This window comes from Protopterus annectens, chromosome 7.part0 (genome assembly GCF_019279795.1).
Source record: "Protopterus annectens isolate FY-2018-M chromosome 7.part0, PAN1.0, whole genome shotgun sequence".
In the NCBI taxonomy this organism is placed as follows: Eukaryota; Metazoa; Chordata; order Ceratodontiformes; family Protopteridae; genus Protopterus; species Protopterus annectens.
This window is the reverse complement of record NC_056739.1, coordinates 1388520172-1388532449: the sequence shown is the minus strand read 5'-3', so window position 1 is coordinate 1388532449 and position 12278 is coordinate 1388520172. Positions and strand designations below refer to the sequence as shown.

Sequence of the window (12278 nt, the reverse complement as noted above, 5' to 3'; positions counted from 1 at the left end):
AAACTTCATACAAACGGTCAGTACAAAACATTGTAACAGTCAAGCTGACCAGGACCAGGATAAACCCTCATGAATGGAAAGTACACCTGATAGCCTTCCAAGAATTGATCCAGCTATGGGGAACAACACAAATAGATCTGTCTGCCCCCTTTCAAAACAGACAGTTAAATTATGCTGCAGGATTTCTTGCAAACAATCCTAGCAGACAGAACCTTCCTTTTGAACCAGTTTTTTCATTCGCATGGAGGGGGAATTTTCCTGTATGCCTTTCCAGTGATACACAGCATCCTTCTAAAGGTTCTGAGGGACTCTCCAAAGATAGTAATAGTGACTCTCTTTTGGCCCTGGCAAGAGTATTTCTACCTTCTTTTGAAAGTAGCCAAGGACAATTATCATAGTCTTTCCCACAGACTGGATTTACTCTCACAAGAAGGGGTGTTTGATGCATCCCAGTGTAGCGCACCCATAGGTGTAGTTGAAGAAATATGGGTTCCTTCCTACCTGACTTTGGTGACACCCCTATTAGGCCCAACACACCAACGTGGCAAGAGGGACAGATTTTATTTTAGGTGACGCATCTAGTTTAAAAACGGCAATAGCACAACCATAAACAAATTATTTCAGCAGTGCACCAGTTAGCAATTAGGCAAGGTGAGAATATGCATGCAATGAAAACATACATTCACCCTCTTCCCCAGAACTCAACAGAAGAAGGTCTTGACATTCAAACATGCACAAAGGAGGCAATATCAATAAACAGTAAAGCTTTGTAATGCAGCAATACAAACACGAGAAAAAAATGCAATGTCATTAAGGAATAGAAGAGTCATAATACAACAATACAGATATGAGAAAATGCAATGTCATTGAGCAACAAAATTCTTGAAGGCAGCAGTACTACCACGAGCAAAATGCAATGTCATTGAACAATGAGGATTTATACTGCCACAATACAAATATGAGAGACTGCAATGTCATTCAGCAGTCTTACACCCTCTACCCCCTTGATCAATTCTAAACAGACCAACTATGAAACACTCTATTATACCTTGTTCACTGGCCAGTGACTACTTACAGTCTTGCTGCCGGCATGATGGGCCTAAGTTGGAGCTCATATGGATCCCAGTTATTTGTAATTCACAAAGCATTAAAGGGGGGGGGCCCACAATCTTATAAAAATATAAAATGATGGCCAGAGCTTCTCACCACTCCGTCGAGAATATCCTAGTGACCAGGCACCATGGTTCCTCTGCTGAGGAAAAGTAGAAAATCACCTACCAGAACTCAGGTAATCATCTATGGCTTCTCGGTACTAGGCCCAAGGGAACTCCTTTTCTTGCTGAATCATAGCAGGCGTAGAACTACTGTTTTCAGACTTCTCTCCTGATTCCACAAAATACCATATACAGGATTTCAGCAAGAGACAGACACAATCTGCTACTTCACTTCCCTGTCCCAAAACACTAGAAAAGAAAAGCCAGTTATGTTGCAAGGCCCTTTTTCCCTTCAGCTACATGTTTCAGTTTTTCCTTCTTCAGCTAGTGTTCCAGAATCCTCTTTCACTTTCAAAATTGTCTTTTATATTCCTTAAAAGGTGCTCCACCTTGTGGTGTAATGGAAAACTACAGTCTATTACTTCTACATGAAATACAGTAGGAGTTACACCCTCCCCCCACTTGAAAATCTTGGGTCCCCCCCAAGTCAAAGGTAGATTAGCAGAAAATATTTACAAACACTAATGCACCATCAACTGAACAATATTTTGCATTCAAAAGGTACATTCCACCAAGGGTAATCAGCCTTATGCTTAACTTGGGATGGGGTGTCACCACTGGAGTAGGAGGCATAGGGATTATGAGCGCAGACCCCCCCGATGAGCTGTGGTCACAGATTCCTGTATACTATGCCCCAAACTCTTATAGGTAAGTCTCTGTGTGGGCCGAATCAGTCTCTGCAGTTTTGGTTCAGAAGAGACAGCTAAGGAATTTTGCTCGGAAGGTTTGTCACTCACATCACAATCAATGTCTAGTTCTTCAGTATGAGTATGACTATCCTCAGCACTATTTTCTGAAGTTTGCGTAGCAGGGCCTCCATCAGTATCAGGTTCTGCAAGAGGCACAGAAACATTACTTAGTCTATTGTTAGGTCTGGGCTGCTCAAAATGACAAGGAACGAATTCCGGTGCATTTACATTGAGATTACAGCCCACGGGGTCTTGAACATTCTCATAAAAAAAAAAAACATTGAAACCCCAGTCATCATCGCTGTCCTCCTATCCTTCAGCAGGAAGAAGTATAGGCTCTTGAATATTGGAGAGGATAGATGTTCATCGTGTTTCACTGTTGCAGTCATTACTCTTGGGTTATCCTGCTGGCAGGCTACCCACAGTCGGCCAGAATTCCAAAGTCTAGGTCCGGCGTCGGTTGCTGTCGCCTCTTCCCTGACGTCAGTGTGCCAGGGGTATAAAAGATGCAGCCGAGGCCATTTTCTTCAGTCTTTCTTGCCGCATGGTGCCCGAAGCAAAAGCAGTTCGCAAGTGCCAGTCGGCCGACTCCTGAGATTTTCAAAATTGAATTTCAGAACCGAAGTCTTCAATAAAGCTAAGTACCCCATTGGGGAAACTTTTTTCTTGCCCCAGACTGATATCAGAAAAAGTTAACAATTGTATTTCTTGTGGGAAGCAAATACCTCATAAGGATTTTCACTCTTACTGTATTCCTTGCCTAGGCCCTGATCACAACGTTGCTAGCTGTCGGTTTTGTGCTAGATTCAACCAACGCACTATCAAGCGTCGGTTCGATTTTGCATTTCATTACTTTGGCAGAAGATTTAATTATATAATGCCGGCGGAACAGCCGACAACCGTAGTTTACAAAAAACGCAAGCACAAGGACAAGGATAAACATCCGAGGTCCAAAATCGATGACGAAGCCTCTTCTAGGCTAGTCGCTGGTTTGCCGGTTCTCAGTGAGGCACTTACACAGCCCCTGATGCCCGCTACCTCAGAGCCACAGGCTGCTACCGACTTCCACATGGAGCCGACTGGGCCTCTGGAAACTCAAGGTATTGGACACTCGGAAATCAATCCCTCAGATGAGTCCGGAGCCGCTGAGCAGGCATCGGCTTCTGAGGGTGTCTTCAGACCTACACAACTATATATTAATCCATCCTCAGCTTCAAAGACTAAAGCAGCTCTAAAGGCAAAGAAACAAGTACAGCATTCTCCTATTCAGAGTTCCACGCCTAAATAACAGATGCTCAAAATGGCCGAAGACCTAATTACTATGATCAGGGGCTCCCATCCCCCTCCTGATAAGAGGCCTAGGCAAGAGACAGAGTATGATTCTTCTGATCAGGTATCTATTTCCTCTGATTCCTCTTCTGAACAGGATTACTCCATGCTTCCCTATGAGGATTCTGATGCTGAAGAATCCATTCCTTCAGCCTCTCCTCCTGAGGACTATTCCTTTGGGGAAGCACTGCATGCTATGAGGGAGCATTTCCACTGGGAGAGCCAAGAATATTCTGAGTCTAAGAAAAGGCTCAGAGACTTCCTGCTTCTTCCTCAGCATAGACCCCTTGCCATGCCTCCTGTTCCAGACATTGTAGACAATGTATTTTCAGAGTCCGGACTATCCCCTGACTCTTTACCCCCTGCACCTGCTAAGCCAGATAGATACTACATCCCAGATTCTCATAAATTCCTATATAAAAACCCCGCTGCTGACCCAGAAACTATATCTCTGGGTCCCAAGTGGGTTAAGGCTTCCTCTGCAAAAAACCCTGTCCCTTCTGATAAGGATTCTAGGGCTCTAGACAGATGGGGGAAAAAAGTATACACTTCTGCCACCCTGGCTGTAAGGGCTTTAAATTGTCAATTTCATATGCTTAAATATCAACAATGTTTAATGTCACTACTTAAACAGAAAATGTTGACAAATACTGAATGTTCTGAGAACAAGGAATTGCAGGATTTACTGCATGCGACTGAACAAGTGGGAAAGCATACTTTGCAATGTGGTTATGATTCACTGGAGGCCTCTTGCAGGGCCGCTGTTACAGGTTCTGTTATCAGAAGGCATGCTTGGTTAAAGGAACAAAATCTGCCTGATCATGTTAAAGCAAAATTATTAGATGCACCATTGCAGCATGATACTTTGTTTGGTACTAAAGCCGAAGAGGTGTTGAAAAAAACGGAGGATAAAGCAAAATCCATGCAGACAGTCAATGATTTCTTACAGGTACAGCCACCCAGGTTTAGCAGGAACTGGCCTTCTAAAAATTGGTCCTTTCCAGTCTTAGACAGACCACAAAGAGGCAGATACAGGCATCCCAGAGGGAGATCTCAGCCCCAAGGCTCATACAGGCCTAAACAATGGGGTGCTCCTACCTCCAAAGCGGAGAAGACAAATCATAGCCTTACAGGAAACAGTCCCAATGACTTTCCTCTACCACCTCCAAGCAGTTTTCTTTTTAAAGCCCCCTTAGGGGAAAAACTAGCACTTTTTTCATCAAATTGGCAAATGGTTACCCAGGACAAATGGGTTCTGAACATAGTGTCCCAAGGCTACAGGTTCCATACAGGTTTGACTTTCACACTCTACCCAGGTCAAAGGGCATGCCAGACCTGCCACACAATCAATGGGCAGAGGCACAAAAACAAATTACAGCTCTCATGGATATGAGGGCCATTCAGCAAGTACCACAACAAGAGCAGGGACAAGGATTTTATTCGAGACTTTTTCTAGTACCCAGGAAGGACAAAACCTGGAGACCAATTCTGGACGTGTCTATTCTAAATACGTTACTGGAAGTTCCAAAATTCAAGATGTCGACTCTTCAGCAGCTACTGCCCATGCTGGGCAAGAGGGTTTGGCTAGTAAATTTGGACCTAAAAGAGGCATACCTGCATGTCCCATCAGACAATCTTGCAGAAGATACCTCAGATTCATAGCTGGCTCAATGCATTACCAATTCTCTGCACTGCCCTTTGGCTTATCTACTGCGCCCAGGGTCTTTACAAAATGCCTGGCACCAGTAATTGCGTTTTGCAGACAAAAAAGGAATTTAAATTTATCCCTACTTGGACGACTGCCAAATTCAAGCAGAGAACAAAGACACTCTTCTAAAGCATCTGGCGTTTGTAAAAAGATTACTAATTGGCCTAGGGTACACAGTAAACGAAAAGAAATCAAAACTAGTGCCCTCTCAAGAGATAATATTCCTGAGTGCAAGCTTAAATACAACTGCCCAGATGGCTTATCTCATGCCAGACAAGCAAAAAGAACTGACTACTTACTTCAAGAAATTGGCAACAAAAACCCACTTATCTGCAAGGAAAGTACTGCAGGCCTTGGGTTTCATGGCATCCTGCATTCTACTAATTCCATATGCCAGACTGCATATGAGGAAACTACAATGGTATCTGAAAAGTGTTTGGACTCAGCATTGCCACAGCCTGGAGACAGTAATTGCACTCATTCCGTGCCTACAACAGGAGTTTCGATGGTGGGCAGAAGGCTGTCACCACAACAAGGGTCTGCCATTCAGTTTACCCACAGCCAGACAGACACTGACAATGGATGCATCAGATTACGCCTGGGTGTCCCATATCTATTCAGGGCACATGTCCTGCAAACCAGATGCATCTTTACATCAATCAAAAAGAGATGCTAGCTGTTCAAAATGCCCTGACAACTTTCAAGGACCTGTTTCATCCAGGACAATTACTGATAAAGACAGACAACACTACAGTTATGTGGTACATAAGCAAGCAGGGAGGCACTCATTCCTACCCCCTCTGCAGACAAGCAATGACCTTATGGGACACAGCATTGGCCTTTCAAGTTCACCTGCAAGCACAATTCCTGCCAGGAAAAACAAATACTCTGGCAGACGAACTAAGCAGAAATCTCATGGACCCCCAAGAATGGAAACTGGATCCATAAGTCTTCAGGATGATAATAAGGAAATGGGGATTCCCAGACATAGATCTATTTGCCTCCCCTCACAACTGTCAGTTGCAGAGATTTTGCACAAGGATTTACCACAAGAAAGCATGGAAAGTGGACGCCCTATCATTCAGCTGGAAAAATCTAACAGTATATGCTTTTCCACCACTACCTCTCCTTTCCAGAGTACTCCTAAAGGTCAGACAAGAGAAGCCAAAAATAATTCTGATTGCACCAGACTGGCTACGCCAGCACTGGTACCCAATCCTGAAGATCTTGTCTCAAGGTCCAGCATGGATATTGCCTCAAACTTCTCACTTGCTGACCCAACAAAACAATCAGATCCTGCACAGCCAACTCAGGGCCTTAAATATGGCAGCATGGTGGATAATGTAGCCATTCTGAACACTCCTCTTTCAAAAGCTGTTATGGATGTTATCTTGGAGGCCAGGAGGCCAAGTACCAGAAAATTATATGCAGAAAAATGGAAGAGATTCTGTGCTTGGAACCAAGAACAAGGCATTGACACGTCTGTACCAAACATTCCTCAGATTTTACAATACCTGACTGAGATGCTGAACAAAGGCCTTTCTTTCTGATCAATTAAGATTCATGCCTCTGCCATTTCTGCACATTACAATAGAGAACCACCTATCTTTTCTCACCCTTTAATAAGGCAGTACCTCAGAGGGGCCAAAAACATTAGGCCTTCAAGGAGAGCACCAATTCCAGCCTAGGACCTCAATTTTGTTTTGGAAAAACTCACACTGCCTCCTTTCGAGCCAGCATCAACAGCAGATATTAAATTCTTATCCTGGAAAACAGCTTTGCTCCTAGCCATTACCTCTGCAAGGCGAATCTCAGAGTTACAAGCACTCATGGCTGTGGAACCTTTCATCATTTTTCATCCAGACAGGGTTTCTCTGAGGACAAACACTACATTTATGCCTAAGGCGGTGTCCAGTGTGGCCCTCAATCAAACCATTCACATGCCTACCTTTTACCCAAATCCACAGAACAAGGGTGAGCAAATTCTGCATTCTTTGGACATACACAGGCAGTTATGCTTCTACTTGAACAGAACTAAAGCTTTCAGAAAGACTGAGCAACTTTTAGTGTCATATGCTGCAGGATCACAAGGAAAGGCTATCTCAAAACAGACTATTTCTAAATGGGTAGGCCATTGCATCCGTTTCTGCTGTTCTCAACATGGCAAATCAGTGCCTAAGGGCATTAGGCCTCATTCCACCAGAGCAGCAGCCACTTCAGCAGCCTTCCTCAGGGGTGTACCAACCAAAGAAATCTTAGAGGCTGCAACTTGGAGTTCAGTGCACACCTTTACAAAGCACTACCACTTGCCTCTCTACTCTAAGTCCAGAGCAGGCTTCGCCACTGCAGTTCTGCAGGGCCTCATAGCCTCTCCTAATCCTATTTAGCCCAGCCACCCTTCCTCAGCTTTGGGATTCAACCCAAGAGTAATGACTGCAACAGTGAAACACGATAAACATAGTACAGTTGTGTACCTACCTTAAATGTAGTTGTTTGAGTGTATGCACTGTTGCAGTCCAGGTTACCCACCCACCATCCCTCGTCTCTTTACTGGGACTTATCGGCACTTCTCTATCCTATACAAACTTTTTGGTGTATTTGCTTGTAGATGAAGGAAATGTTATTTTTGTGTATGCATTTCTTATTGATATATTTTTCAGCCTACCTATTTGGGGCACCTGACATCTGGGGCAAGAAAAACTGAAGAAAATGGCGTCGGCTGCATCTTTTATACCCCTGGCGCACTGACGTCAGGGAAGAGGCAACAGCAACTGACACCGGACCTAGACTTTGGAATTCTGGCCGACTGCGGGTAGCCTGCCAGCAGGATAACCCAAGAGTAATGACTGCAACAGTGAATACACTCTGACATCTACATTTATGGTAGGTACACAACTGTACTTTACTCTCTGCCTTAGCCATCTGAATCGCCTTGAGTTAGGCTTCCGCTGAGCCATTCTGGGTTCCAGATTCATGAGCCTCACTGATTTTGCCAAAGGCATTAAGTTGTTTCTTTGCTAGGTTTTTATGGGTCCTTCTTTCCCCTCAGGGCACACTTGGTAGACGTGGATATTAAGTAGCTGAGAACAAATTATGTAAATCTCAGATCCCCAGCGGTCAGCTTTCCTTGTAGTCCCAAATTTCTCAAAAGAACTCTGTCCTCTGGCTGCAAGTCATGCATCTTTACTTTTTTTGTCATAGTGAGCCTTGTTTCGCTGATGTCTTTGTCCTGTTGATTTTTCAGCAAGCTCATAAGCCTGTCTGAGGCTCTTCTTGAGTCTCTCCACATAATTGCCATGAGATTGCACTGGTGTATCATCAGCTATGACTCCAAAGGTAATGTCAACAGCTGCTGTGTGTTCCTGGCCCAGCGTCCTGGCTAATCTCTCCAATCTGAGTACACTGCTGTAGGACACAGAAACTAACAACCTGAAGAACAAGGACCCTGTCCAAACTCCTTTCAGTCTCCACAGTTGAGCAACCTATCCCTGTACTTTCTCAGTAAAGGGAGCATGAAACTCTCCAATCTGAGTACACTGCTCTAGGACACAGAAACTAACAACCTGAAGAACAAGAACCCTGTCCAAACTCCCTTCAGTCTCCGCAGTTGAGCAACCTATCCCTGTACTTTCTCAGTAAAGGGAGCATGAAAGTATGCGTCTAAACTATCACGGCCAGTATAGCCTATAACTTATTATTAGATCTAGGTGGCTATAAAGTGCTAGCCAGGAAAACCAGCAGCTTTACTCCCGCCCCACTCTGTAACCAATCTAATCTACGTTTTCCACCATTTAAAGACACTCTGAACCACTACTCCTTTTCTTGCATTCGGAACCTAACCTCCCTCCTTTTTTACCCTGCTTACAATAAATTAATTTGGGCCACCAGGTGACAGACTTGTCCCTTCCAGACCTTGAAGCCTTCTCCTGACCTGTACTACACCTTTGCTATATACTGTTTATCCACAGACTTGCTATTAAACTGTAGCCCATAACATCTATTTATTTTTATGGTTAGCTCTCACACACCCTCCAAATAGCTCTATTATCTACTCTTTTAACTTTATTCCAGTATTTAGGGTTACCTACCTACTGTAATCCCTGCTTCAACTGATTGTTCTTTTCAGCTCCTTACCTCTCTTGTCTCTCTCCCTATTTAACCTATACCATCTCCTCCCCTTTCCCCACCTAACTAAGAATTTGACTCATCATTACTTCACTGTCCCCTCTCTCCGCCCCCGTCTTCACATCATACTTCTACACACTGGTATTTTACCTATACATCTATCAGCCTATCCAGTTTCTAGTAGCACTAGCCCCTCCTAGTTCTCAGCCCTCATCTCTCCTTCCCCCACCCTCCTACCTCACATCCTCCACTTGTCCCATCTCTCCTTCCCCCAACCTTCTACCTCACATCCTCCACTTTTCCCATAAATACATGCTATCCTGGGCTGCCATTTCCTTTATAGAACTGCCCCCAGCTGCTGTGTGTTCCTGGCCCAGCATCCTGGCTAATGTAAGTACTGAACTATTGCCTTATTGTTGAGTAGTATGTACTGTTTAAGAAGGAAGTAAGGCTTTCATGGTAATATATGTTTAATTTTTCTTTTGGTGTAGATTCATATATGAATACTTAACTTTTGCTACACTCCCTTGAGAGGTAGTTTAGACGTGTCTCCCATTAATGGTGCACATTTGTTCTCCAATGTGTTAGAGTGCTAGCCTTAGCAGTGTAGTATTACTGTAATTCAAAGTGAGCTTCTGTAGAACTTTTGGTACGTACGCTAAGAGACTTCTATGTTTCTTAAGCAAAGCAATGTTATCTGGTTGCTGTAGTTTACATAACTTTGACCAATACTCAATCCTGCTAACATGACACTGAGGAGCCGCGTAAAGGGTATCTCACATCTCATTTTAAGAACAATCTAAACCTAGGCTTCAAAACTGCACCACCTACGTGGAGAGTCCTTAGCGACCAACCCCACGTAAGGAACTTGGAAGAACTAAATAGCTTCTAAACCTACGATACTCTACCTCTAAGAACCCCATTAGGAAGTACTTTATTACACTTTCTCTTCAATTTTGTTGTTATCATTTAAAGGAACTTGTTGTAATTTCCACCTTTTGTAAGCCACCCCACTATGTCAGTATATCTGATATGGTACTACCTTAAGGTACACGTATTGTTTGTACAATTGTGCCCAGCCACAGCTGTTTCCCACACTATTATTGTTTCCCTAACTCATGCTGCTCTAAACGTAAGAACCTTATTTAAACAGCATCTTACTAAATCTGGTCCCTGTATTCTTGTCTTCACAATAAGACCAATTTGCTGTAACTTCCACATACGTTTCAAGAACGCAATAGCAGAGCGGTATCGGGACTGGGATACCTGTGCAAAGTCATAATTTGGCTCTTACTTACATCTTCACCACAGATTAGCGGAGTGCCCAGAAAGCCATAACGGAATACTCTAGCCAATATAGTTTAAAAGCAGACTAAGAAATAAATGAGGAGACGTACTTGCCTACATTTAAGGTTGCGGGCTCACTCTGCTCCTCTACCCTACCCCCATTTTCCACCCACCCCTACTGCTCCTAAGCTTATACATCCTCACGACACCCTCTTCCTCTCCAATCCAATCACAATAGTCATCTTGTTAACATTCTACATGCACCTCTCTCTAGTCACCGCTAGTATAACTCCACCCCTTTAAAGAACACCAGTAAGCTTATTAGTCACTATGCAAACATAACCTTTCTGAATCCAACTAAAGCTCTTAATCACTGTCTTTCTCCTACTTTCTCTAACAGCAGTCTACCTGCTAACCTCATATGAACAGTCAAAATATTTACAGCTGAGCTTCCCCAATGCACAAACAAGTACTTTACCTCTGATTAACTCCCCAGAACACATAACTATAACATCTTTACCTGCTAAGTATCACAGACTGACCCATATCAAATACAACTATCTAAAACCTAAAAAACTTCTTCACCATTACTTTAACCTCCACAATCCCTTAAACAAACTATTACACCTCTCCTTATTAGATGGGGACATTCATCCTAACCCAGGACCAGGGCATAAAACTAGCACAGAACCACAAATTCATGTTCCCTCTACCCCAAATATCCCAACTAACTCTCCCAACTCACTCTATAAAGCTCACCTCAATATTCACAGCATAAATAATAAAATTGCCCATCTCCATGCTCTCCTGTATGTTCATTTCTTTGATATACTTTGTTTAACAGAAACATGGCTAAAACCCACTACACAAGATGTTGAAATTATTCTATCTGGGTATAACATCTTGAGACAAGACTGCAAAGTAAAAAAGGAGGGGGTGTTGCTATCCTCTATAAAGAAGGGCTACAAATATCTATACTAGATCTGGGTTCCTCTTCTGAAAACAATGCAGAAATCATTAGCACCAAACTTCAACTTAATCCCAGCAAATCCCTAAATTTAATATGCATCTACTTGCCCCCTGGTAACAACATCACCACTCTGGAAGGTATCCTTGCTGAACTCTCCACAAAAATTCCCCAAGAGACAATAATTCTTGGAGACTTTAATATAGACTGGAAGGACTGCTCTACTTAATCACCAACCTCCCGTATTAACCTTAATGGCTTCTCACAAACAATTAACTCTCCAACCAGAATTAATAAACCCAATAACAAAGAATCAATCCTAGACTGGATTCTAATAAATAATCACCAACAACTTTATAATGTAGGGACCCTCCCTGACAATGTAAGTGACCATTCTCTCACTTACATAATCAGGCAAAGGACGAGTTCACACAACCCAACCATATAAAAAACAATAAGAAGCAACAGAAACTTTAACCCCACTAACTTCCAAGCTGAACTAAAAGAATGTGATTGGTCACCTATAAAATACCTCCCACTTGACAAAGCAACAAACTACTTTAACTCAAAATTCTTAACAATCCTTAACCACCATACACCAAAGCGTTCCATCAAAATTAAATCTAAACCTGCCCCAAGGCTTACAAAGAAAACCAGGCAGAAAATTCAACAGAGAAATAAAGTTTGGGCACTATGGAGAACAACTAAAACCCCATAGACCAACAACAATTCAGACAAAAAAGAAATGAGACTAAGAAAGCTATACTTGAAGATAAAAAAACCTTTTACTTCCACCTCCAACAGAACAACCAAAATAATCCACAAAAGTTCTGGGCTAGCATAAACAGACTACTTCAACTGGGCCAGTCCGCAACACCACTCCCTATAGGATCAAATTC

At 43.0% G+C, this 12278-nt stretch overlaps 1 protein-coding gene across 1 annotated transcript in view; it reads left to right on the top strand.

Moving 5' to 3' along the window:
• FOXP1 (forkhead box P1) overlaps positions 1–12278 on the top strand; it is a 5351121-nt gene that overhangs the window by 3613245 nt on the left and 1725598 nt on the right. The gene's annotated exons all lie outside the window — the stretch shown is intronic.